The sequence below is a fragment of the Rosa rugosa genome, chromosome 5, assembly GCF_958449725.1.
Source record: "Rosa rugosa chromosome 5, drRosRugo1.1, whole genome shotgun sequence".
NCBI classification, from domain to species: Eukaryota; Viridiplantae; Streptophyta; class Magnoliopsida; order Rosales; family Rosaceae; genus Rosa; species Rosa rugosa.
Window position 1 is genome coordinate 16,540,274 of NC_084824.1, and position 6,000 is coordinate 16,546,273.

At 39.9% G+C, this 6,000-nt stretch overlaps 1 long non-coding RNA gene across 1 annotated transcript; it reads right to left on the reverse strand.

The window, feature by feature from the left end:
- Positions 1 to 3,675: 3,675 nt before the first annotated feature.
- LOC133709385 (uncharacterized) lies at positions 3,676 to 5,182 on the reverse strand. The gene is made up of 2 exons (XR_009846278.1): positions 5,115 to 5,182; positions 3,676 to 3,921 (listed from the first exon to the last, which is right to left on the reverse strand). It is a non-coding gene; the product is annotated as an uncharacterized LOC133709385 (long non-coding RNA).
- Between the last annotated feature and the right edge of the window lie 818 nt (positions 5,183 to 6,000).

A 6,000-nucleotide genomic window follows, 5' to 3' on the forward strand; every position in this document is an offset into this window, starting at 1 on the left:
GAAGAAATTGGGGAAGAGTAGTTTGGGGCTTTGGGTGCTAGGGATTTGACTCGGGGATGAACCGAAGAAATGAGGTCGAAACTGACTGAGGTCGTGTTTAGACTTAGGTTTAGGACTAACTAATGACCAATTAAAGACTGACACGTATAGAGGGTGTTATAGTCGGGCCGGTTCGGGTTACCCGAGATTAGAAGTATTAGAAACCGAGACCGGCCCGTTCTCATAGGTTTCGGTTCGGTCTTAGCCCGGACCGGCCGTAAGAAATGGCTGCAAAGACCGACCCGACTTATCGGTTTCTCGGGTTTTCGGATCGGTCCCTCGGGTTTTCGGCCTCAAATGCCCAGCCCTAGCAAAATCTATCGGATTATTATCGACAAAGAAAAAAATTCTTCTAAACAAGCTTTAAATTAGCCTAACCAAAATCTAGATCCTGGCTACGTCCCTGGCGAGAAGGGCTGAGAGTTGAGATTTATACACTTTTATCAGCACTAACAAAAAAACAAGAGAGCAGAATTAGTTTGTGCATGCATGTTCATAGAAGCCAAAGAATAATGTTTATATCAAGGAAGCAAAGCTGATGGCAGGCTGTGCGTGATGGCCTTCTCTTATCTGCAGTCTCCTGCTCGTTCAGTTTATCTGTGCTAGTTCTTGACCCAGATGACCGAAGTTCTAACAATGGCAAACTAGTAGTAGTCTAACTAGTTTTTAGAGCCTTAAATCATCTCTCTGGCTGCAAAAACAACTAGGCCAATGTCAATGAGGGTCACTCATTGGTATATAGTGGACTACAACATATGTGGCTAACTAGCAAGAACATACAATAATGCAGCAGTGACACTGGGGTGTGCCCTTCCGTTTACTTTTGATCAATGTCACTAGTCCATAGCCTACAAAAGTGACTGGGAAATTTGAACTAAATTTGGCAGGGTGCGCCATCCCGAGTGGTAGTGGAATGCATATATAGGAGATGCGCGTGAACCCTAGTAACAAGCTACTATATTGGATCTGGCAAGTCGTGATGATACTAAATATTTGCTAGTCATCCCCAAGTATTCAACAGTCAATATTGTTATGATATAAGAGAGGCTGTGCCCAACTAGAATCTAGCCAAGAATGCTACCCAGGCTCTCCATTTAGCTATAGAGAGGATTACAATTCCAGGCCACGAATGCTACCCTTTACAAGGAAGTTATTGGGTGTCTGAGTTTTATTTATTGGTTTTGTGTAGCTGAGACTAATGTCAAGAAGCTGGATGTTCACGCAAAGGAACACGGAGCTGCACACCAGTATCACTGCAAACTTGTTGTTATAAGTTCCCCAAATGTTCTTCTTCTTCTTGTAAATGTCACTCAGCTTCACTAGAGATGCTTGACAAGCATAAACAACGAAACATCATTAGGGTTTTGGAGGCCAAAATTCCTTTGCAACCGCCAACCAGTAGTGTGCTACTTACTGATCTAGATTGGTGCAAGTACCATGAGTACAATATTCTTGGTCTATTATACAATAGGCTTTGAGACATTAAAATGTCCTCAGACACCAAATTAAACGCCTTGTTTACCGTAGATCCAGACCATGTCTTGACTCCAACGCCATTCTCAGTGCCATTAATTGATAGTGCAGTTTCTTACACTGATCCCAACTACATGCATGTTTCTCATTTTGGTACTTGCCGAGGCTCCCCGCACTGCAATAAGTAGAAAGACATTAAGTTTTTCTTGTCAGAATGTTAAATTAGGAAAATTCTATAATACATATCCGTATTTCATACACACATTTATAAATGTGACAACAAATTTGTTGTCAAAGTGGTAATGTTGAGTCTTATTTTATGTAATCTTAGTTCTAATAATGGTAATGACACCATTTACGACCTTGTTACAAGTTTTTGAACAAATTTATTGTCAATGTTGTAATTTTTGTTTATCTATAAATAGTGTAAATGAATATGGTAACTTTGTTCTCAATGTTGTAATTTTGATTCAAATAATTGTAATTTTTGTTCAAATAGATGTAAAATGAGTATATGGTAAACATCACAGTACCATAGATTGTCTCGTTAAATTATTGCTAATCAGAACCATTAATCAGCTAGAATCAATTGTAGATGTATGAACCTGATCCATAGTTTAGCGACATAAACAATGCTGGATATCTAGTAAGAGAACACATGCATTGAGCCATAGACAACTACTCAATTATATATAGGCATGGATGCCTGATTGATACCGTGTCCCGGACCACAAGTAATGTTAGAAATTGAAACATTGATCGATGCTGCCTTCTCCGATAGAAATACAATCGTCAACAACTCCGATGGTCGAAGAAGTAATGTTGATGTTGCTGGACAGAGTGACAGACTAACATGGATGCCGTCAGTGTATGTACGTTGGGACTATCCCACGGAGCAGTAATGTCAACATTATAGATGCTCAACATGGAAGGCTTTACTATTTGACTGACCAATGCTGCTTATCGTCCCATATGACACATTGTTGAGTTTCAGTGACTGCATTAGTTAAACCACACTCACATATATACATACATGACCCAAATTAGATAGAAAATGTGTTTGATACAGTGATACAAGTTAGAACTTACAGTAGGGAAGTTTTGGCTGTACTTTTCCTTTTTGTGGCAGGTGGCCTTAGGCCAAGTTTCTGAACCTTGGGCCATCGAAATTTCCTGATCCTGTGAGAGTGAACCTATTCAAATGTTTGAACACAATCCAATCATGAGAGTGGAAGGTAGTGACATTGCTAAGAGCCTTCAGAGTCCCTCTGATCGATCTCTACCCTTATTGGGTGATTATTATGGCAAGGGCCATCAAATAAGATTGGACCAACAAAGAATGTCCCATTTGGAATGAACAAGTGGGATTTCCAGCCTGCAAGGTACATGCATCTTCCCATGCGGCTAAGAAATACGAAAAATTAGAAGGAAGATGGGTTATAAAGAACCAAATTCGAATAAAATTCCTGGGTAATATGCTAACTAAGCCTACATTTCAACATTTGTAATTTGTTTCCTATCGATCACTGGTCCTTTAAAGATATGTGTCGGTTTTTCATTAAGATTTATATCGCAACATACACACACATTCCACCACTAACCATTTAATCTATCTCGCACATAATGAGATCAAAGAAAACTATATATAACTGACACATATAATTATTTTTCTGGTCTATTCTATTTTTAATTTTTTTTGACTCAAATCTGTTGACTTGTTGATATAAGAACAGTGGACAAGTGGACAACAAACCAAGGTATATATTAGTGGTGACCCCATCAGCAAGCGCTCCATAGTCAGTGACATCGTATATTACTCCTGCTTCTGGAGGTTCTTTATCAAATGGTTGAGGGGGCTCAGCTGGGACAGAATCTGGGAGAGGCATCGGATCCAGTATATGTGACTCGGCTTCAAATTCTTGAGCCTGCAGGTGTAGTACTGAAGCACAGATATGCCATGACAAGACCCGCCCCGAATTCCACCCTGGAATCCGAAGTGGCCCTGCGGGACCCACCTTTAAAGGAGATTTACCAAAAATTTCGGCATAACCTCCCTTAAAAAATGGATAACCCAAAATCCTGCGGAAAACAAAATTCACTTCTAATAATCCAACCACAAACTCCTGGAGCCACCCTGCTCCCAAATTCCACAATCCCATCTCAAAGCTAACAACATCACACATAATTTCCGAAAGGTATAAGTTACTACAATCACCAAAGTTAGGTCATAGACCTCAAATATAATTCATACAAGTTTGGGTCACATATCCCTTAGTAATCAGAGCATTCTAGAAATATAAGTTTAACATAGAGTACAGTAGGCTAAATGAATAACCTACAAAATATGATGACGGAAGCGGATGCGGTCACTATGGCTCACTCCCGAACGCCGAGCAGCAACACTGAAAACTGGGCATTTGAAACCGAAGGGCCCAGGGGAAAGTACATAAAAACGTTAGCGTGAGTGGACAAAAATTAACAAATATAAACCAAATGGATTTTATACCTTCCCACATTTTTCGATATATATATATAAAATCCGGATGCATGCAACATTTATAAAACACTTAAGAAAATAATTCGAAAAACATTGAACTCCAGAAAACCGACTAGCCCCGCTAGTCACGACAGTAGAGTAAAAGATTGAAATTTCAATACTCGAAAATATAAGTCCAGCCCCGCTGGTTAAGAAAACTCAGACTAGTCCCCGCTAGTCAAAAATAGTATAAGTAGGGGAAGATGATAGCCATACGAATAAGCCACGCAGGCTTGGTTGGGTGATAGCCTCCCAGGCTAAAGAACTCCCATAACTCCCGTAATATACCCTTACGCCACTAAGTGTAGCGATAGGATACTGGGCTACAGAATTACTGTCACAGAGACAGTAACCTGCGCCACAAAGGCGGAAGGGCTACGGTGATCCCATCACCGCGCCACAAAGGCGGAAAATCAATGCTAGCATGATAAAATCACCCCTCAGTATGGCACAGGGAAACATAACCGAAAATCCAGTAAATCCAAAATACATAAAGCTTCCCCCAACTCTCACAAATGAATTTCCAACGACGTGTCCCACACGCCAAGAATATCTCAAATCAATAGCAAAAATGCGAGAAATAATAATAAATCATAATCTCCATAATTCGAAACAAAACCAATTCCAAAATCATCATCAAGGCATTCCCAATGCCAAAATCCGAAAGTCGATAAATAAATAAGAAAGATCAATAAATTAACGGCGTGTCCCACACCAAAAATAAACTCATATTCAAAAAATAAATAAGAAATAATTCCATCGAAATCCCATTTCGAAAATCTTTTAGAAATCTCAAATCGATTAATGAAATTAAATATGAAACTCCGGAAATCAACATAAATCACAAACTCGAATCCGAGCATAACGAATTAATATCCGAAATTCATGACCGAGGTAAATCATAATCCATCTCAGAAAATCATTATTGAAAGCCAATCCATGAGATAAACCAATAATCAAATTCCGGAAACAAATAATATGCTTGAAAAGTAATATGATAATTAAATAAAGAATTAATTCAAGAAATAAACGCATGCATCATTATTTAAAACAAAAGTCCACTCACAATATATGCTCAATCCTGACGTCGCTCGGTATTTTCCTCGTATGGAGACTCCTCTCGTCCTGTACGAATAACATTCATAAATATATATTTACAGGACGGAAATTAACTTTATGATAATTAGAAATTGAAATTCAAAACGTCCCCCTTCAAAATCCAACTTCTCAATTCACATCGAATCCATCCGTAATTCTCCAATAATATTCATTCATCGATATATAAATTCTAAAGTGAATTCGAAAGAATTTCGGCGATCGAATTCACGTGAATCAATAATCAACAATTCATGCTCAATCGTAACTTCCTCCAATTTCCATCAAACTTCATGTATAAGCTTCCAATATCATTAAAGAATTTATGGAACTAAAACGGTAATTAAAATGTAGTTCTACGCGCCACCACGCGCTACCTACAGTGGCGGCGCGTGGGGACCACGCGCCGGCGGCGACCTTCTCCGATGACCACCAAATTCCGGCAACAACATCATCTCAACAGACCCAAACAACTTCTCAACTACAACATTGATCAATTTTACCTCTAAGTGGCCGAATCGAGCCGGTGAAGGAAAGCCCCGAAGCTTCAAGAACCCTAGAAATGAAAAATCGTCAATTCAACCTCTACAATGCAAATTGGAACGAACTACCTTAGGGGAAATGATCACCATCAAAAACCAAACCTTCGATGGGAATATGGCGGCCGGAGGTGGCCGGAATGGCTGGAAACCGGCGAAATCCCAAAACTGCAGCCGGAGCAATCTTGCTTCGATCCGGACTTCCACGGCCAAAACTCCACAATCCAAGGTCACTAATGTCAAGATCGGGTTGAGGCGCTCCTGTGGTGACCGGTTGCACGCCGGTTGGTGGCCGGAAAGTGAAGAATCGAAGGGGAA